At 41.0% G+C, this 22,755-nt stretch overlaps 1 protein-coding gene across 40 annotated transcripts in view; it reads left to right on the forward strand.

The window, feature by feature from the left end:
• The window catches only part of ATXN1 (ataxin 1), a 309,255-nt gene that overhangs the window by 225,229 nt on the left and 61,271 nt on the right, over positions 1 to 22,755 (forward strand). For 29 of the 40 annotated variants that reach the window (XR_014550591.1, XM_083623800.1, XM_083623781.1 and 26 more), the window contains one exon: positions 8,787 to 8,883. The exons of 9 other annotated variants lie outside the window; for them this stretch is intronic. The gene's annotated coding sequence lies outside the window, so the exon portion shown is untranslated. Of the gene's footprint in view, positions 1 to 8,786; positions 8,884 to 22,596; positions 22,682 to 22,755 lie in introns of all 40 variants that reach the window. 2 more of the 40 variants (XM_083623789.1, XM_083623791.1) reach the window with 1 other exon arrangement.

A 22,755-nucleotide genomic window follows, 5' to 3' on the forward strand; every position in this document is an offset into this window, starting at 1 on the left:
TAAGGAAAAGGTTATTCTAACAGCAGCTGTAGAGAGTCATGGAAGTATAAAAACTATTACCACTGTTACCAGAGATCTGCCCTCACATCACCACATATATTCAGATCCATTATGAGAACCATTGTGAGGGAACAGAATGGTGCAAGTACAGCAACAAAGCTAATTTGGCATTCCTGTCGCTGTGTCCACACTGCACTGACCTCCCTATTGCCTTGCCCTTACCGGCACTGACCTCTGCATTGGGAAGTCAAATAAGCACCACCACCCTGTCAGCTGCCATTCCCCACCCTCCACATTAAAAACCTGAGCCATAAGACTCTGGAAAATAAAAGACTGCAAGTAGGACCTGCAACAAAAATTTCTAGCATGATCTGCTCCTGTTCACGTTGCCACACATCTATATCTTCTGTCAGGATACTCCACCTCAGTTTTCCATCTCCACTTGCCTAGAGATTCTGACATTCTATGGCGGTTGAGCATGCTCAGAGTTTTGTTTTCTTAGCCCTTGCCCAATATATATATGTATTTACTATCTATAGTTTACTTTCCACAAAGTTTGACATTTCCCAAGCATGCTGATGCCTCACTCATGTTTCTGTCAGTAGGTGTGTTTTGGCTACATACCTGCCATAACTCTTGAGTTCACTGTTAATATATGTGTGTGTGTGTGTGTGTGTGTGTGTGTGTGTGTGTGCCATGATGTTGATTAGCACCATTTCATGGGGGGGACGGAACATCTTTCCTGTTTTGTTCCCCAGGTCTTAGAGATCTTTCTCTAAGTCATACCTATGTAACACCATACTGCCCCCCCCCTGGTTCTGAGGCAGGCAGCTTTGCTCACTGAAGATTTGCTGCTATTTCTGCCTTTTCTTCTTTTTTAAAGGATCACAGCCGAACAGAAGCTGTCACTAGGGGAGAGGTTCAGAATGGCATTGCAAACAGAAGCTGGTCCCCAGGAATTCATTCTCTCTCTCTCTCTCTCTCTCTCTCTCTCTCTCTCTCTCTCATTCCAACCCTATAATAAAGTTCAAACGCTTTCCAAATAAATAGACATAGCAGATTTTTAGTGAACTTTTAAAATTAGTATTTTAAAATGAATTATAATTATATATCACAGCAGACTCCAGAGTGTTAGATTTTCTTCTTTCTTTCTTTCTTTCTTTCTTTCTTTCTTTCTTTCTTTTTCTGGACATAGGAAAATAAAAGCATTTCAATGCTTAAGATAGAAAAGAAAGGACAATGGATGTATCACATTCTTTCACTGAATAACCACCACCACCCGTCCCTTTTCAGATAAGAAGTAAGAGCTCTGCTTGGTGTTTGGGCTCTGTTTTGATTTTAGTAGGACTGTACCAATGCTAGAAATGGCCTCATTGGTATAATAAATTCATTCAGTGCATTTGCCTGTCCAACTGCAAATTATTTGAGGAATGAAACTTCTGTTATGAAGATGACATCCTATGGTTCTAATTACACATTAGATGAAGTTCTGTTTTCCCTCTCCCCCACTTCATCTGGTGTCTCCCCCCAACCCTCGGTAAAATCAGCCTTAGTCAAATTAGATTGGAAGGAATGGGCCAGAGACAGGCTGCTTGCACCTTTCCCTTCAACTCAAAACTGCTATCTCACCTGTTGATTGGGGGGAAGGTTTGGAGAGATGTGTTCATTTGAACCTAAATGTGGGTGAATCATTGAATTCCTACGGCAGTCGTTCTCAGAGGTAACCATCGCAAATCTTTACATGCATTTGCAATCCTTTAAAAACAACAACACTAGTATCCTCTGTACTATTATTTCTATTATCATCATCATTGATTCATCATCTTCTAAACAACCTACTCAAGGTGATGTACACTGAAGATATTACTGAGACTACACTTGCCTTTACCATAAATTCCAGCGGTTTCAAACAATGAGCGCTAAGAATCAGGAGCAGCACTTGGCAGTAAATCCGAAGATTACCTGCTGAAGCGCTAGAGGGGAACACCTTTTGATGTGGGTTAGTTAGTTTATAAAGTAGAAATGCCAGCTGTGCGTTTTATTGCATCTTTTCCTCGCTCTCTGTTAATCTTGTGTTTAAATATGAGACATTGACTGTTGGGTGGAGTATTTAGCAGGAAATACTCTACACAGAGTAATCATTGTTCTGCTCATGTCGCTGCATGTAGTAAATTAGCAACAGGGTCTGTTAACTGTTGTTGCTTATACTTTGCTTTGACATTGAGCTAAAACACTTGTTGCATCACTTTATATATCAAAGGTTTCACAAACTGGATTTCCAACCTTTTCTGTTAACTACTATTTGAAAAAGTAGTCATATTATGTTTCCTATAATACCTATCAAGTCCCAAGTATGGTTTCCTGTGCACATGTATTTGAACCTATTATTAGTTGATACTGTTTAAATTTAGGTTGATCATTCTTGTTTCTAATTCTAACGAATTCAGTGGAATTTACATCAAAACAATTTTGCTTGAGATTGGGGGACAATTTCTCTCTCTCCATATTTCCTACATTTGGAATCTCTTGATTACAGAAATATTCTTAATTGTAAAAAGGTAAAGGTACCCCTGACCATTAGATCCAGTCGCGGACGACTCTGGGGTTGCGCGCTCATCTCACTCTATCGGCCAAGGGAGCCGGCGTTTGTCCTCAGACAGCTTCCGGGTCACGTGGCCAGCATGACCACTGGCGAACCAGAGCAGCGCATGGAAACGCCATTTACCGTACCTATTTATCTACTTGCACTTCGGCGTGCTTTCGAGAAGAAGTAATAAGCTGCTTTAAGCAATTTTTATTGCAGTCTAACAAGAATAATTAGAAATAAATGAGAAACATCTTTTAAAGAGATGTTTGTTCCTCTGTTTCAGCTATCAACGCCTGTCACGTAACCTTTTGTTCAAGAATTGAAAGTGGAAAATAATACTGAGTTTGGAGGTGTAGAAGGTTGGAACATAAGTTAAGACGGGGGACTCAAGAATGGGACATGGACAGTCTCTTGCATATGAGAGACATATACTCCCTGCCCCCCCCCCCGTTCTCTATAAATTGGAGAATTACTGAAGGAAGTATCAGTTTGCACTCAGTGTCTTATCCAGTTCACAGAATGTCAAAGAGCGGCAAATTTGCACCCTTCCATTATTTTGTAATGAGAGAGGTGCTTTGTATCATGCTTTGTAGATGATTGTAAGCAAATTAAAGCTCCTTTAATACCAGGAACTTAAGCAGGGGTGGGTTGTTGTTGGTGGTGGTCTTTTAAAAATGTACCAGGTTTTTTTAAGAGAAGGCTGGAAGCAGCAGGAGAGACCCAGTTCTCTCCCTGTCTCTCATATTTTGAGGGAACCCACTTGAGATATCTTGCCCAAGGGGACTCAGAAACATAGATGCAGAAGTCCTCCTGTCATCAACTCCAAACCTTGAGGGGTATGTGCTCACTTGTGAATTATATTCCTGGCATGGTGAATGAAGAAAGAGGAGGGTATTACTCAAGCGTACAAATGAGACACCAGGTCAGAGCAAAGAGGAATGTTCCCTCCACATGGGATACTCAATGCCACTGGAAAGACTTGTGACCCCCCTATCTCTGTGTCAGTAAGAGAGCTTAAAACATCCCCCCCAAAGCACATGTTGTAAATTACTATAATAAATCTATCATAGTTATTTACAACATGTGCTTTGGGGGGTGTTTTAATGCTGGTCCTCCATTTTTAATAAGATGTTTTAACTTTGATTTTGTATATTACTATATTTTTCTGAATTTTGTACATTGCTGGGGGGCGTGGCGTTGTTTGGGCCCTGAAATTCAGCTTATAAATAATGATGCAAGGCTTGGGGAATAAGACATGATGAGGAAAGGGTGAAAGATGAAGCTCTCAGCAAAGCTGGATTTGGCTTGCTTATCCTTCCTTGCTTCTGTGAGCCTGATGGCCTCTCTGTGCATGGAGCACCCACTGCACAGCAGCCAGATAACATAAAGTCACATGCTATCGGCTGGTCAGCAGTTTAGCATCCTTGCCTAATGCAAATCAAATCTGATCATGCTGCTAACTTCAGAGTGGAAAGTCTTGGTTTTTTTAATTTTTGAGGGGAATGGATTAGAATTGGCCATTAATAGTACTTTAAAAAAATACTAAGCAAAATAAGAGGTCTCTTTTTAAAAATAAAATAAAATGCTAAAACAATGAAATACTCCTGGGAATGAGCACATTGTGAAATTGAATTGACAGCTCCTATTATCTAGCCCAGCAGAACGTCTGCGTGTATAAAAAGTACTGTGAGTAGGTGGATGCAAAAGTGGTCTTTTTTTAATTCAGGTTTTTGAATTCTTCCTGTATTGGACTTCTGATATTTTAATAATAGCTGGTTATGTCAACAAAACAGCTGACCCCAGCAATAAAAAGGTACAAGTTATTGTAAGCTGTAATCTTGCTGAGGCTTCTTAGAGTCCATTGACTTTGACGGGATGTAATAGCTTATTTGTGAACAGAATTGCAGCCTTAGGGTACAATCAACTGTCAGTTTTTCCACCTTCCCTTTTGCCTCTCACTCAGGTTCCTCTGTACACATAAGTTTTCTTCTTCTGACCACCTCTTCATGTCAGAAATTGCGGGAAAGTTGTTTTTGTCTAATAGACTCCACCTAGATGTGTCTTAGGGATGTGGGTGGCGCTGTGGGTTAAACCACAGAGCCTAGGACTTGCTGATCAGAAGGTCGGTGGTTTGAATCCCCGCGACGGGGTGAGCTCCCATTGCTCGGTCCCTGCTCCTGCCAACCTAGCAGTTCGAAAGCACCTCAAAGTGCAAGTAGATAAATAGGTACCGCTCCAATGGGAAGGTAAACAGTGTTTCTGTGCGCTGCTCTGGTTCACCAGAAGCGGCTTAGTCATGCTGGCCACATGACCTGGAAGCTGTACGCCGGCTCCCTCGGCCAATAAAGCGAGATGAGCGCCGCAACCCCAGAGTCAGTCACGACTGGACCTAATGGTCAGGGGTCCCTTTACCTTTACCTTTAACTTTACCTTAGATGTGTCTTATGCTCCTCATATCTCAGTTAATATGAGATGCTGAGGGGCCTCAGTTTAGAATGGGTGGCTCTCCTGAGACACAATGCACTTAGCTTGATTGCAGCCCACTGAGTGGAGGGGCAGCCTGGTTTGGAAGCCACAGCTAGCATGGCCAGTAGTCAAGGTTGATGGCAATTGTAGTCCAACAACAACTTGAGGGTTGTGGGTTTTCTACCTTGGGCTGCACTGTGCAGTATGGCAGCCTTTACATCCTAGGCAGATGGGAGCATCCATACCTCTTCTGGGAATTCTGTTTGGTTATAAGTCACTTTTGGTTGCCCTGGGAAATATAAAGCAACTAACAAATAGACACTGCTTAATATTAGACACTGGGTAATCATTGTACTAGCAGTGTTTAGAGCAGATAATAAGAAGCCCTGATCACAGTGCAACGCAAAGTTGAAGCCAATGAATGAGCTTCAGTTAACTCTTTGTTGGATTGTGGCCCCTGTGTCTCTGGCTTTCAGCAGTGGGGTGTGGAGTGAACCCTGGAATTTTTAATTAAATTTAGTGCAGCTTATGCATTAATGATGAGCAGTGTGTGTTTCATACTTGGAAAAGAAATAAGTGATCCACAAATGTATTTGGTTGTAGTCAACTAAGTCCTACTTGGAGTAGGCCCATTGGTTCCACTGTCTAAACACATTGCATTCCCAGGAAATCATTCATTAGGTGACCGTTCACATAACAAGCTGATGGTTTCCATTATTTTCTATGGGAATACAGTGGTGCCCCACAAGACAAATGCCTCGCAAGACGGAAAACTCGCTAGACGAAAGGTTTTTCTGTTTTTTGAGCTGCTTCGCAAGACGAATTTCCCTATGGGCTTGCTTCGCAAGACGAAAATGTCTTGCAAGTTTGTTTCCTTTTTCTCAACACTGTTAATACAGTTGCGACTTGACTTCGAGGAGCAACTCATAGAACGCAGTGTACATAGTAGCCTTTTTTGAGGTTTTTAAAGACTTTGGTGATTTTTGAAGCTTTTCCAAAACTTCTTTTGCAGCCATTTGGTAAGTTAAGCTTTTAAAACTTTTTTGGGGGGGTTTGGATTTTGGGTTGGGGTGTTTGGAATTCAAGGACTTGGTGTTGGGGGAGGGGTTTGCAAGAATCTGGAAGCTTGTGGGTTTTTTTCTGCATTTTTATGATTTTCTGTGACCATTGGGCCACTCTGCTGTTTTTTAAAAAAATTTCTGGGTTTGAATTTTGAAATGCTCTTTACAGTATGTGTGACTTTAAAGAGCACTTAATAAACTCTTGTTGTACCAAATTTGGCTTTGTTTGGACTTTTTTGACCATAGGAACACATTAATTGATTTTCAATGCATTCCTATGGGATTTCGTGCTTCGCAAGATGAAAAATTCGCTAGACGAAAAAATTTGCAGAACGAATTAATTTCGTCTTGCGAGGCACCACTGTATTTCTATTCTGTGATTTGTCCGATCTCTCTCCTTCCTGGGTTTCTGCCCCAAACTGCTGTAGCCAATCAGCAAAAGACAAACTACTCCCTGTCTGATCTCTCACGCTGCCTGATTTGTCTGATATCTCTGCCACCATGGTTTTTGCCCAACCAGCAAAACACAAATAAGTAAGGTAGTGGGGAAACTCAGGTAGTGTGGGTATCTGAATCAGCTGTTCGTGTAGCAAGGTTTAGATATAATTCTTTGGGTTTGGATAACTGAAATTTTGGATAATGAGTGTTCCAATAGCAGGACCTGCATGTAATGTCCATTAATTTCAGTGGGTCTTACTCTGATAAATACCAATTGTGGTGGTGATATTACTGCTAAAGGAAAGGATAACAAATTCACTACTTCGAACCCTAGAAATGTGTTGAAAATGATGCATAATATGCACATTAAATAATGTGAATGGCATGCACTTTAAAAAAGCCTTGTTTCATCTCTGCCTGGTGTCACTGGAACATGAGTCAACCTGTTTAAGGCTTATTCCATGCAAAAGAGAAGAGGAAGTGAACTAGTGTATACAAGCGAATGAAGGATTAGTGATGAGATAATATGAAAAATTAAATGGGAACATGGTTGCTGGCATTTGTAACTGCATTTTTATTAGTGCTACCTGAACTGTGAATTAGAACAACCAAATTACAGAGCACCTCACAGGACTGAAAGAGGGAGGTATTGTGCAAATACCAAGAGAGTAGAGCATTGTTAGGCACAGCTGTCTGGCTTTCAGATCAAGCTTAGGAGCTCCCTTCTCCTCATAGCAAAATACTTTTGTTTGCAAAGGAAAATGCTATAGTGCTGCTGGTACACCATTTCCAACTGTTAATACATTGGTCTCTCGTTATAATTTGAAGCATGGTATGTTCCATCAAATTTTATTACTGTTGAAAAACTTGTTTATGCTAAATTAAAGAAATGAAAGATACAGACCCACCATAACTGGTTCAATTTTGTAGTTGTACTAGTTAGCTTTCTTGCAGTAGAGGAAATACATAAGGCCCAGTCCTGTTCATCAATTAGTTTACCAATTGGGCCAATATGAGAAGTGGCCTGCCGGCAAGTTCTGTTGCCACACATACCACTTCCTTTGCAAACATTTTGCTTTCAGATGTTATTGAAGGATGATGGATGAGCCATTTCAGTCAATAATTTTTTTTGTGTGTGTGTGTGTTTAAAGGTTTGTATTAGGTATGCTTTTATAATTGTAAGTCGCTTTGATACCTTTTGTGCTGGGCCATCCTTCTGTGCAGTAGTAGCACAGTTGGATTCTGTGCCTGAGGAATATTCTGTAGTGCACTGCAGTGGAACCAATGATCTGAGAGTATAACATGACTTCAAAGGTTCTTACATTCTGACATAAAATTAGGTGAATTTTAACTGCAGATTTTGCTGTTTCCTTAGCCATAAACTCACATCACCTGTTCCAAAATATTAGTGAACAAACTGTTTGGTATTTATACTTTTCTCCACACTTCAGTCATGTACCTTCACATAATGTACACGTTGGGGGGGGGGAGTAATTTGGCACAATGACCAGAGGGTGAAATTCTAGTTTGGTACTTAGAAGTTGCATGTATGTTCCTTATATCCACTAGCAGAAATTCCCAAACCACAGAATATGTGTCTCTTATATATGGGAGGTAGTATAACAAATATGGAAAAACAAACTAGGGTCGTGGTTCAGGCAAAATATAACAATCCTCCTTATTCGGGATTGAAGCTGGGAATCTGTGAACATACTGAATGCTCTTTAACTGCTGTTGCACTTTATACTGTAAGTGTTTTTCTTAGTGGGTGGGTCTGGATGATAGCCAAGTGGAAATTTTCACAGCACTGCAGAATTGTACAGTGCACTTATTGCTTCAGATTGTACAGTACCATGCAGACTTATGACGTATTCCTAATAACAGCTCTGACCATGCACATGCTTATGTGTGGGTGGCCTCTTCACCCCTGTGTACTAAATGAAGCACAGATATAATGCCGATATCGTGACAATATAAAGCCCCACCTTTGCGGATTACTTTGCTGTAGTGGAGCCATATGTGTTTTATGTGTTTACCAAGCAAGTCCCATCTCAGCTGTGGTGGCACGGAAATCGAAACTGCAAGCACAGCCAGTCATTAAGCTTGGGAGCCAGGAGTGAGATCCCCAGTCTTAATTACATTTGTTCCTTTAAGCTTATAGAAACCTATTGACAATTTGTCAAGTACAGCATACAGATTTTCTTACTCAAAAAATGTTCTATTTTATTTGAAAGAGAGCACCACTGAGGGCCTGTGAACAATCCAGCAATGCCTGCAAATTCTTCAAGGTGAAGGATAATCTGGGACTCCCAACCGACGACAGTGAATGTTGTGAGTAAGCTATGCAATAACCATTACTGAATACTTCCTCTGTAAATATTTTTGGTGTTGAGTAATTACAATAAAAAGAGGATGGCTTTACTGACACCCAAGACTTATTTGGTGGTGCCTTTCAGTTCTTTAGAGAGCACCATGTATTTCATTACCACTTGAAGCCATAATAATTGAATTATTTAACGTAATGATGTAATAGTGTGTGGTGTTCCCTATTTTTCATATGGGACATGTTTTCCTTTCAGTCCTCCACTTGCATTGTAACACTGTTCCTTGGAGGACATTTCTCCCACACACGAATAACCAGCTCGATCTCTTAGATATGAACTGTACGAAGATTCACAAAACAAATAGCTAGAAGTGTTCTATGTCTTGGTACACCTGCCAATTTATGATTCCTTAAAGAACTGAAATTTTATTCAGATGTAATAACGTAATATTGAATACTACAGCAGATGTATTTCAGCAGTAAAAATGTGATGCCAGAAAGTGCCATATATATGAACAAGGTTTTGTTTGTCTTAGCTGTTAAAATATGCATAATTATTTTGCAGGCGGCAACCGTTACAGGCATATCCAAATGACACGTGTTCGCCAATGCATGGGTCCTTTAGGACCCAGAAGAGGTCAGAACAGAGGCAGGGCATAGGAGGGTGGGGCACACTTATATGAGCTCCGCCAATGTGGGGCAGGGGGCGGGAACAGAACCCCCATGGAAAATGGTCACCGCCTGTATATAAATTTCATCTCTGACTCTCAAGAAGCCAGCAGCACTTGGCATCTAGCTGTACTTCCAGAGACTAATAATGCTAACTTCACACATATATATTTGGGGGCACATCTCCCTGAGTTCTGCCTGCAAGGAATTGAGTTCACTAGTTAAATATGGTTCAGTCCTAAATACTCATACTGGGAATAAGTCCTATTCAACTCGGTGGAATTTCCTTCTGAAAAAAGCAAACATAGGATCAGGGTGTAAGGCTGCAGTCCTGTGCACACATATGTCATTGAAGGCAGCAAAATGTAACTTCTAAGTAAACATGCATCATATCAGGATACATGTGTCTCACCTAATGTGGTGGTTGTGGTCTTTTTTCTTTAGATAATGTCTATGAGGCAGAGCAATGCTAGACTTCTTTTTCTTAGAGTGATAGCATTTTTCAGCATCATCGTTATCAAGCTGTAAATTTTACCATTGCTATATAAACCCTTATCTGTTAAAATTTTACAGCTTGGTGATTTAAAACAACAGCAACTTTGGGCAAAAGTTCATACAGCGTCTGAGTTCTTAACTTAGAAATATGTGTTCATATTATACTTGTTAAGTGGTTAATCCTGCTGACAAATCTGGAATTCATGACAATGAAATGGGGGTTGCTAATTTTTCTAAAGGGTGTTCCATAGCTAAGGGTTGGACTGATGTTTTCATTTCTGGGGTGAATGCAATCAATTTCAGTTTCAGCTAAAGCATTTCTGCCTCTTACCTATAATTACATCATTTCACCACCAGACACAATGCAGAGCCAAATCTCATTTTAAAATACTGCTTGGAGCCAGATCCATCTAGAAATTATTTGTTTACAAAGCAGCATCTTTTTTCCTCTAACTTACACCCTCCATTCTTTCTCTTTTGGATGGTAGCAAATATATTTGGCTACAAATTTAGCATTGTGAGATCCCAACCATCTGCTAAGGAAGAACACAATTTTATTTAGAAAAATAATGCACATGGTGTTATGCTTCCTTTTATACATGCAAGATACGTCTAGGTATTAGCTTGGATGGTTGGTGTCCACTGCACCTGGCAGGGCTGCTAGGGAGTCATGAGGACATGGCCAATGAGGCCATGGCTCATGACCAGTTGTTTTGGTTTTCTTCCCATTTGTCTCCTTTGCAAAGATACTCTGGACACTTAAGCATTGCTGCTATACGAATCCTTAGCACCTAACAAATTTGGAAAGTGCCCTACTTTGGTTTGGGTCCCTGCTGTCAGTATTCTTTCTCTGTCGGGAGAAAGGTTGTGGGGGGGCACTTTTTCTGATTCCTTGTCATCCTCCTTTGCAATGAAACAAGTGGACACTTGAACACTTACAATTTCATTTTAAAAAATGAACTAGTTCTGGTTCAAGATAATCCTTTTCAAAAAGGAATTAGTTGCCGTTCCTGCTCATCCTTTAACAAAACAAACTAGTTCAGATCAGGTTCAGCCAGAATAAGTTTGTCGTTCATAAAAAGTAAAGTTCACTGTTTGCAAAATATTTTCAGTATTCAAAATGTTATAAGCTGCTGTACTGAAGTACATGGTCCAAAAGTTAAATCAGGGGCTATGGGTAACTAATAAGATGTATTACAGATGTATGTCAGCCTTTGAAGCTTTCCCCATAATTGTATTTTCATGCTAGAAAATGCTTACGCGGTTCAGTTTGTGCCAACCACACAGCTGTTAAAGGCACAAGGTATTGTCTGCTTTGTTCCTGGTCCCTGTACTTCTCACTGCAAGCTGCTCCTGTTGGAAGAGACTGCATCTCTTCAGCAGGGCAGATAAGGAAATGCCTCACATACCTTTCTTTGGATTGCTTAGCAACAGTAACTGAGCGTCCTTAGTAGCTGCAGCCCTCACCTGCCAAATAAGCATTAGAATATTGCCTCTAGTTTTGCCTTCTAACTTTCTTCTTCCTTCCTTTCTGATTGACTTCGTTTATTTTATGAAAACTAAGAGTCCAGGCCACTTGCTGGGGGGGGGGATTGGGAGTGAGTGAATGTGAGGCTGAATTAGAAATCATTCAGAGTTCTACACCAAAATAAGCTTAATTCATCTTTAGTTCACCTGGCAATTATGGCAGCTACTTCAGAGATTTCTGAACTAGTTCAGTGAACTTCACGAAACTGATTTAGTTCATCTCAAACACTGGTTCTTCAGCTTATACTTTATACAGTGGACTTAAACTGTTTTAACCGTTATCCCATTTCCCCAGGGAATTATTTCTCTGTGAATTATAGTTTTAGATCTAGAAGTTCCAGACTTATTTGGGGGAACTGGCATAACACTGATACATGCTTTAATGTAGATAGTCCCTGATAAATGTCAGGCCCGGTCACTGAACAAGTCCATGTGCTGTGTAGACGGTGTCATGTTTGATTCCTGTACTAAATGGCAGAGAGCCGTGCACACATATTTTCTATACACACCATTTCACTTGTATAGCATTGGCAGCCATAGAGTCCCAGTAGAGTATGGCAAAAATCTTTATGCAGTGACATAAAAAAGAAAGTGTTAATTCACATTTTGCAAGGCGTTTTGAATGCAGGAAGTACTCCTGCCATGGACCTTGAGAATGGCATGTTGTGGGTCTCTTGGGAGAACTGTCAGCTTTTTACCATGGCAGAATGAATGGAAAGTTTTGACACAGTTTGAAATTTTGAATTAGTCTGCTTCTAAACTTGTTTGCATCTGTTTACAGGCTCACTTCGTGCCTTTTTTTAAAAACAGAAACTGCAGACTGCCGAGAGAGGCAGGGCATCCATATGTCTCTGTTCTTGTAAGCAACTCTCTTCTGTGAACCACCTCGTATTTTTAGGGATGGGGCAGAAAGAGCAGGAATTGCAATAATTTGAAAAACGCAGTCTCTGAAAAGGCAGTGATTTATTCTCAGGCATTATTCTTGATTAAGAGCCACAGACAGCTGCTGCTTGCCTTTAAATAGGCATAGCTCTGTAGGCATGCTGTACATCAGGGTTCAAGGGACTAATAGATCTGCCAAAATCATAAGTATTTAACACCAAGTGAATAATAACTCAGAATGCCTTGTTTGCTGGTTTCTGGTTTGTGTCCTGTGCTTCCAGTACGGAGCAGAAGTTCTCATTTGTTTTGAGCTTTACCAGTCATATGGCCTAAGACCCAACAAATTTGAGTTGTATTTTGCATATCTTTGTTTTCTTCCCAGGTAGAAATGAAGGAAAGAGAAACAGTAGAAAAGGGAAAGATCTCACACTGCTTATATGGCTGTTTTACCCCAATCAGTAAGCTGTTAATGTAAATGTTTACATGGGTTTGGGGCATGAGTGAGGAAGTAAGGACACACTTTTCCTTCTTAGCCAAGATATAATGGAGGGGACTTAAAATCCTCATAGCAACTTTTCATCCCATACATGAAGTAGATAGCTAACCAGGAAAAGAAACACTACTCTTAACTAAGTTCCACCTGACAGGAAGTCCCATGGACATCAGGGAATATGTTTTCAAGCAGCTAACAATCAGGCTCCAAGTCTTAGTTTTGGCTGGATATTAATGGTTCAGTAGTTGCTTAAAACAAGCAACTACTTTGGCCCGTACGGGCAGGGGTACCTTTACCTTTTTAGTTGCTTAAAACAAACAACATAAACCCTTCTAAAGATTCAGTGTCATGTTTTGTTCTAAAAAAAATATGGATGTGTATTTGATTACATTACATATATCTACCTTTGGAAATCATACTTTTGCTTTTTGGTGCATAAAAATGTAATGTTGGGAAAGCAATAAACATTCCTGCTTTGGAGAAAAAACCTATTGCGAAGCTAATCTTACAATGGCTTTGTATTATCTTATAATTCTCAATGGAACATTTGAACCTGGTAATTGGGGAGTTCCTTCACCATTCCTGTGATTGTTTTCTTGTGAAATTCTGAAAATCTTCTAGAAGGCAGGATGTTCTTAGTATTGATCTGTGAGGTCTTTCCATGAAAATCAAGAGGAAGAATTGGGACTAACACTGTTGCACTCCACCCCTATCTCCGAACAGTGTTGGATCCCAGGGGTTCCAGTTGCTTTCCCAGGGTTCATGTTTCCTTTTGGAATGAGGGACAGTAGAGACTGTGGTGTCTTTATGATATATGGTTTATTTACACATACCTACAGCCTGAGCCTATGATGGAGGGGTTCGCAGCATTAACACCCCAGTAGGGTCTTGTTTCTCCTATTGCTGCAGCCTTGGATTGAAACAAACATAAAACATTGCTCTGTAACTCTGTCTTATCTCAGCTTGCTGCTTTGCTTCTCTAGCTCTCATCACTCCGACTCTGCCCTCAACTCTGGCTTTGCCTGTTGAGAGAGGGGCTAGTTTGGCTATTCCCATGAGTAGAAAGCTTGCTGGATTCAGGGATTAGAGGGGTCTGGCATACAGCTCAACACCATACCAAAGCTCACAACAGTATCATAAATATGACTGCATAACCAGCTGTTTAATTGTTAGAAGCACTTGTTGATTTTACCCGTGGTATAGCTATTGGGAAAGCACCCTTAAAGTTCAGGGACCTCCCTCAGGGGTCCCTTTATCTTTAAGTCCCATTTATACAGAAGTCATCCCAAGAAGGTAATACATAGGATTTCAGCCTTTGAAAATGCTTTGCCTCACAATAGCTCAAATGTACTCTGATCTGCTTCTGATTGTAAACATTGTGTTCATCTGAGGGCGCCCATCAGTTTGACATTCTAGTGAAACTTATTGCCACCCCTATAGTAGTGTTTACTCCAGGGAGTTTAAAACGGCTACGGCAATAAAATCTTTAGGCAGGCAGCCTGCCATCCCAACTAAATGCCCTGTTTGCTGTTAGGAGTCCCTATCCAAACAAGTTCAGTGGCATTGATGTGTAAGTCCATGAAGTCCATGAAGACCTAGCAGGAGAAATACTATTCTGTTGAGAATAACATGCTTGCTCACATCCATTTGAGGTCTGTTTACAGCCTTTATAATATCTGACTGCAAACTCTTGCATGCATTGGGTAGGGATGTTAGATGATCTCATGCACACTTGATGGTGTTGGTGCTATCTGTATTTCTTCAGAATGAGTCTTATGTTTCTGGTTGTGTCAGGTATGATGCTTAGAGTTACAGGTGCTGATAATGTTTCAGAGGGATCTGATGGCACAGAGGTCAGGAGGGAGGCAGAGAGAAAGGAAAGCAGCTACCTTGATTGCTCTTGGCTCTTTTGGCTGTTCAGCATGTAGAAATGAAGAGGCGGGCTAGGTAATTTAAGGAGATGCCCTTATTTCACACTTGTTTCCCAGAATGATGTTTTCCAGCCACCTTTCAAATAATAGAACAACCTTCCCCTCCGTTATCTTTAAGATTTACTGTATATCCATCTTTACTAAGTTCTAGGGGCAAGACAACATTTTGTAAATACTTGCAATTTTACTTTTTAGAAAATGAATTTATTTATCTAGTAGAGTAGAAGCTATTCCTAGCTATTTATTGTTAGCTTACTGTTTCACAGGCATAGGTAAATCTCATTTTGAACTACTAGGAATCTAAAATTGCTTTCTATCGGTATTACGTTTGCTGTTTGTACTGCTGTTTTGACATGCCAAAACACAAATCAAAGCTCTCAAGTCATCTTGTCGACTACTGCAGCTTTCTCTCCTAAATCCTCCTACTCTTGGGCAGCTCTCAGTCAAGTCAAAACAAAACTATTTTCTTTCTTGCTCACTTCATATCATCTCCTTTTCCCCAATTTGCCGTTATGCATTATCTGGAGGGTGACATGATAAGAAACCTCCCACCACTCCAGGTGTAGGAACTGCATGGCATTCAGATTTTCTGTAACTTATCAATGTTCCCAGATATGCAGAGCATCAAGAAATCTCAGGGATGTTTAGATGATTTGGTCACATGGAGTTGATAATTCTGTTGGCTTTCTTCAAAGTGGAAGCCTCTTTCCACCCATAACAAAATCCAGGCACTCTTGAAGGAAACTGATTTTCTAGACCCATTTGAATCAGGGTTTAGGCCCAGTTTTGGCACAGAAATAGCTTTGGTCGCCCTGTATGATGACCTCTGTCGGAAGAGAGATAGGGGAAATGTATCCTTGTTAATTCTCCTCAACCTCTCGGCAGCTTTCAATATCATTGACCATGGTATCTTTCTGGACTGGCTGTCCAAGTTAGGGGTGAGTGGCTCCACTATGTGGTGGGTCTGGTCCTACTTGGATGGTCATTACCAGAGGGTGATGCTTGGGGACTGCTCTAAAGCCCCATGGAGCTTTCCATGTGGTTTACCTCGGGGTTCAATTTTATGCCCCATGCTGTGTAATATCTGCAAGAAACCACTGGGTGGGGTCATCCTGATTTTTGGAGTACACCATAAGCAATATGCTGATGACGCATAGCTCTACTCCTTTACTTCTGAAGGTGTGGCACTGGATGTTCTGGACCGTTGTCTTTCCTTGATATTGCACTGGATGACAGCCAATAAACTGAAGCTCAATCCAGATAAGACAGAGGTACTGTTAGTGGTTCACTAGAGTGGGTGAATGGGAGGTTGCCTGTTCTTGATAGGGTTAACATTCCCTCTGAAGGAGCAGGTGTGCAGCTTTCTATTTCTATACATGTCCCTATCTTCATCCTAAGTCTTGCATTATGCATTGCTGTAGAACAGGGTTTCCCCAACTTAGGTCTCCAGCTGTTTTTGGACTACAGCTCCCATCATCCCAATGTAGCAGGACCAGTGGTCAGGGATGATGGGAATTGTAGTTCAAAAACAGCTGGAGACCCAAGTTGGGGAAACCCTACTGTAGAAACAGATGTTCCTTGTTTAGTCATTTCTGACTTTAAGCTACCTTCCTATACATCCAGCACACAGGAATTCGCTTTTCAGTGGCCGTACCTAAAGCTCATTGAGTCCTTTTGTTACATCCACTTATTGTGCAGCCTTCCAGTTATAACCACCGCCTACAACACTATTTCTGTAAGTATTGTTCTGAGCGGTGTGAATTTGTTTCATCAAAACTTTAGCCTTTTGGTTCAGCGTTAACTGGTTTAGCACAATTTTCCTTCTTTTTACTGCTGCAACAGTTGACAACAGAACAGTAACAATGCTCTTTGTGTCAACAGTGTTATTGAGGGATTTGTACTATATTTTAGGGAGGCCGTTGCTCTTGAAAGCTGTAACTTCGTCTGCTTTCAGTACTCGTACAATATGATAGACAAAAGAGAGCAGTGTGTTGAGGACTTGGAGAAACTTGGGCTGTATACACTCCATATATTTAAAGCACGACCCCTCCTGGGAACTGTAGCTCTGTTAAGAGTAAATTACAGTTCCTAGGGGGCATGCTTTAAATTTATTATGTTTGTACAGCCCAGCACACATTGTGATAGCTCCCCTTGGGGGAGGAAAAAGGACATTAAAAACAGGTTATAAACAATAGTAATAATCATATTGAAACCTACTTAGTTTTAATCTGGTTGTGCTTTTCTTAATCATTTTATACCATGCCAACCTACAGGTGAGCTTGTGCTTCTTCTTGCTTCCTCTGGTGTGAAGTTATTCATTCCATCCATTTCCTGCAGAGCCCCTCGATTCTATATCACATAGTTCTCCCTTGTCTTCCTTATTTATTTCATTTATGCAAAAATATTTATCACCTGTTCTTCATCAACACAGATACCAGGGCAGTGTTCAGAAGGGAGGCTAAAATGCTCCCTGATGTCTCCCAAGTTCTCTTGCAATAACCCCGCCAGTGACTGAAATGGTGTTTGGAATCTCTTGAAAAGCTGTTTTCCTGGGATGTGGGAACATGACGGTTTGATCAAACAGGGAGGAGATGAAAGATGTCAGGAAAGCATCCAGAATTGTAGGCTGACATCTGATGCCTATCTTCCTTGTATTTCCCTCACTGTAGATTGAAATACTGCTGTACTTTTAAGTCTCTGAATACTGGAAATCCTTGCATTGCGTTTTATTTTTTGTTCCCATGTTCTTCTAGATCTCCTCCATCTCATTTTCTTGGCTTTTTTTTCAGTTACCATGTTCCATAATGCCCCACCCTCTTGAACAACTGTCTTGAGTTATATTCCTTTTTGCGAATAATCTCTAATCTCTGGCCTGGACATGTTAATCTTTCTTCTAATAAAATAATCAGCCATCTTGTCCCTGGAAGATTTCCAGTTTCTCAGAGCTCAGTCATTCTTACTAGAACATAGCCTTCAGCCTGCACCCCAGCCTTAGGCATACAGGATGTTTTGAAAATTATGATGCCTCTTAACCATTTGAATGTTTAGCCCTTGGTTCTGAGTAGTGCAAGTGTTGTCCTGAACCCAATATACTTTCCTCTTTTGGAATCCACATTGCTGCAATAGTAATTATTTTCCAGCTTAAAAACTCTGCTTTGGATCTTTCAATAACATTTTGCAAGGCCTTTTCACCTTCCTGATCCATTTACATCTTTCCACTTTGTCCAGTTTTATTTTGTTGATTCTATTAGTGGCCTAGTTTTCTTGTTGCAAGCCATAGTTAAACTAAAAGGTAAAGGTACCCCTGCCTGTACGGGCCAGTCGTGTCCGACTCTAGGGTTGTGCGCTCATCTCACTTAAGAGGCCGGGAGCCAGCGCTGTCCGAAGACACTTCCGGGTCACGTGGCCAGCGTGACGAAGCTGCTCTGGCGAGCTAGCACCAGCGCAGCACACGGAAACGCCGTTTACCTTCCCGCTATAAAGCGGTACCTATTTATCTACTTGCACTTAGGGGTGCTTTCGAACTGCTAGGTGGGCAGGAGCTGGGACCGAAAGATGGGAGCTCACCCCGCCGCGGGGATTCGAACCGCCGACCATACGATCGGCAAGTCCTAGGCACTGAGGTTTTACCCACAGTGCCACCTGCGTCCCCTAGTTAAACTAAACTATGGTTTAAATGTGAACATGCAGCATGCTGTTGCACACGGCTGAAATTGCAGGCACTTTGTTCCTGCCCCACTCCAAGGTTTGTTTGGGGAAAGCAAACCAAAAGACAAAACCCAAGTCCAGATCATAGCATAGTTCCCAACATGAATGGGAGAGGAATGAAGCAGCAAAATTTCAGCCTGCACCCCAGCAGGTTGTGCATTCACATTGAAACCATAGTTTAGCTTAACTATGGTTTAAAATGGTAAGTGAATGAGGCCATAATATCAACAGCAAAACTATAATTGGCTTGGTCTGTGTCTCTCCACAGCATCAATGTATCTTCTGCATTCAACAGGAGAGGGGGGAAAGTATAGGTTTTTAAAAAATCTGCTTAATAGACACTATTCTTTCTCCCATGTCTTACCCAATTCCGTGCAATAAAGATAAGCTCAGAGATCTATTTCTGCATCTTAGCCTTCATCCTGTAAGGAAAGCTGCCCCAAGAAAGCATATATAAATGCTTTGATATTTACAGTCAGCTACCTGGCATTCTGTTTGACAAACTAGCATGAGTTCAGTCTCTCTGCTTGGCCCAGACGAAATGAGAAGGATCAAAGTCTAGAAAAATTGGCAGAGGAAGGACGTTTTGGCAGCGATCAACCCAGCAGTTGTCTGGGCCAAAGCAGTTCAAGCTGCCGCAAAGCTATGGAAAATCGCTAGATTTTTGGATGACAGGATGAGTAGATAGGGTGGGGGCAGGTGCGAGAAAATAGTGAAGGTGCAGCAAACAAGCCAGGTTTAATGACTGTACTGAACTACGCTGAGGGAAGTTGAAGAATGGTAGAATGGACCTCTGTGTAGTTGCAAGGAGGCCTGAGAAGAGAGAAGAAAAGATTGAATTATTTGTACAATGGTCTCATAGCAGAAATGCCTATTTCTTGAGAACTTATTGTGACATGTCACAATATACAAACCCTCCAAGTGTCCCTATTTTCTAGGGACAGTCCCGGATTTACAGAAGCCGTCCTGGTTTCTGATTTGATCCTTGAATATCCCACTCTTCCTTAGGATGTCCCTATTTCATCAGAGAAATGTTGAAGCGTATGCAACCTCTGAGCCAAGGGGATAAGTATACAGCCTTTAGAAGACATCTGAAGGCAGCACTGTATATAGAGAAGTTTTTTCAAGTTTAATGTTTTATTATGTTTTTATATATGTTGGAAGAGTGGCTGGGGCAACCTAGTCAGATGGGTGAGGCATAAAAAAAATAAAATTATTATTATTATGGAACAGGACATCCCTATTTTCATTGGAGAAATGTTGGAGGGTATGCAATAAAATGATCCTAGATTGGCAGCACAGTGGCTTTGGGCATTAAGTCCAATATATGTGAGGGAGTTGTTTCAAAATTTCTGTATTATCCAAAGGTGAACATGTGTAGGAACGATCCACAAGCTTCGCCTGTGTGTCCAGCTTGCAAGTTTTTCTTAGGCAGGTTGTCTTTGGACATAATAGCAGAGGTGCATCAGCCTGCAGCGTGAGGCAGTTATGCATCAGGGTGTCTGGAGCTGCGACAGTGAAGTTGCTCGCTAGGTGTGGTGTCTTCACAGAGCTTTGTGATCTGCACTGGAGAATTAAATGTTCATGCTAAAGAAACTCAATGGACCATGGTTTTACGGCAATGTTCAGGATTTGTCTCTGTCAATTCAAGTTTAGGCCATATGGCAATAAAAGTCTGTAGGCTGAAGTCTGCTACAAATTTTTTGGTCTAAAGATAATCTGATCACTCTAGTTGTTCCCATGGGAAGAATATTCCCTCTAGCACCTTTCTCTCACAAAATCTGGCTTGTAGATTCTTATTAATTAATGCCCATAGTTTTTCTTAACACATTTTGGGGGGGAAGAGCAGCAATGAAACACCAGGAGATAACTTCCTTGTTCATTTGTTGTTTAAATTTAGGGACGATGTTTTTTCCTGGTGTTCTAACTACAGTGCAGAGACATCTAGTGACCAATCTGCATGATTGCAAGTGAATAATTCAAGCTGTATATTTATAGGCCTGAGATTGCAATAAAACAAACAAATTGTTTGGTGCACATCTTGTTTACTGGGATCAGAATGGCACTAGTGAGGCTTTGCTTCTGCCCTCTAGTTTTGATATTCCTCTAAATTGATGAAGTCACTGTTATTCTACAGGAACGTTTTTACTGCTTCTGACCAGTGGTCCATCTAGGTCAGATGTGAAGAACCATTGACTCTCCAAACGATGCTGAACTACAACTCACATCACCCCCAGCAAACATAGTCAATGGCCAGGGATGAGGAGAGTTGTCCTTCAGCAACCTCTGGAGGGCTAACCTTAATCTGATTAAGGGTAACCTAAGAATTACTGGTTCTGATGCCATCTAACCCATCATCCTGCTTTCCCACTGGCATGCCTCTGAGAAGCCCACAAACAACACATGAAGGCAATCACTCTCTCCCTATGTTACCATATTGAGTGCTATGCTGCCTTTGGAACTATGGAAATTGCATAAAGCCATCACTTTCTCTAGTCCCTATTTCAGAGGTAGTGCCATCACTAATGTAGCAAAAAGGACACCATGTGTGCTGGATGTACACAGTATGGTGGCATGACCAATGGTCAGGAATGATGGGAGCTGCAATCCAACAATATCTTGAGAGCACCAAATTGGTTGCCCCTTATAAGTAGAGTTTGTTGTGGTTTTAATATATTTTATTCTGCAACCGTGCTTTTTTAAAAAAATGAAGTGGATATATTTGGCATCTGTGCACAGTACACAAGTCCTTTTAATTGCTTATAACAATCGCATCACAATGTATAGACTCTGTGAGTTCACCAGAAGTATACAGTAGATGCCTTCTTTCTCTTCCCTAAATGGCTCCCATGAATTTCTTCCTATTAGCTCTAGGGGCACTAAATCTTGCTCATGACTGAGTAGCTAATAACCAGTGATTGGGTTAGATTTAACATTATATCCTGGTTTTCTGCTAAAATAATCTTCAAAGCAGTTTACAAAACAGAAGAAAAATACCATGCACAACAACCTTAATACAATACAAAATGCTAAAATTACGTATTCAGTACAAATAATACCAATAACAATAGCGAATAGCAGAGCTTCTAGGACTCCCAAGTCTGCTCTCCCCAAATGCTGGCATCCACCCAAAGGAAGCCTTCCATAGACACCAGCCCTCCACATCTGTGGTCTGCTTTGGGTCACTCCAGACACTGCTGCTTGGTAGTCAATCCATGTCCCAACCATCATCTCACACGACCAGCATCTCATGCTGCTCACCATTGATGGAGAGCCTCAGAATAGAAGCTGTTTCACTCTCTCCCTTTGGTTTGTGTCAAAGGTTCTTATCCTTGCCAGGCACAAGTCTTAATTTATACCTGGGGAGGTGCTAGTTATGTTCCTTAAGCATTACAAGATGTTTTGAAACATAGGAGTGGCTTGTGAAAAATTTCCTGTATTTTAAAATCAGGATGTGGAAAGCAGTTCTTAAAGAACATTTGAACAGTAGGTTTGCTGCAAGGCTTTTAAAATACGGATGCCTTTTCATATACAAAAGGGAGCCCAGCCCACTCATTTATTCTTTTATATGCTTTTATTCCTCTTGTTTGTTTCAAATTCCTTGACAGAGGAGCAATGGGAATTGTTTTCTCTAGGGCTTCTCAAACTGACTTGCAGACAGATTGCAGTATATAATATGAAGTCAGATTCTCAGACTCTTATACCTACAAGTCAGGAGTATCCTGTTGAAACAAGTATTAAGTTTGAGCTGCTTCCTGGAGAGGGCAACACACCATGCTAAACTATTCTTCTTAGCCTAGCAAAGGAGCAACAAGGAAAGCTGTGCTGAGTGTTAACCCCTTGTACAACTGCATTTTGTATTGGATGCCACCCTGGATTTGACCGTTGGTCTTACTACAAATCTCTTTGACAGATACTTTTGATCAGTCTAGAACATTCCTTAGGAGACATTTTTTCTGTCCGAAATTAGTTTGTTCCATTTTACAGAATTGCTGTGTTGCTAAATTAAGTTTTAGATTTAAGAACTGCTGCACAACTTCACTTCAGCAAATGTATGCCAGCTTGCAGACACGACACACTTCTCACTGAAGTCATCACAATGTGAGCTACAAAATGATAGACTGAATAGTTGTGGCTAATGCATGCTCTAGCATTGAAGGCATGGGAAAAATGTC

The sequence above is a fragment of the Podarcis filfolensis genome, assembly GCF_964270895.1.
Source record: "Podarcis filfolensis genome assembly, chromosome: 7".
NCBI lineage: Eukaryota > Metazoa > Chordata > Lepidosauria > Squamata > Lacertidae > Podarcis > Podarcis filfolensis.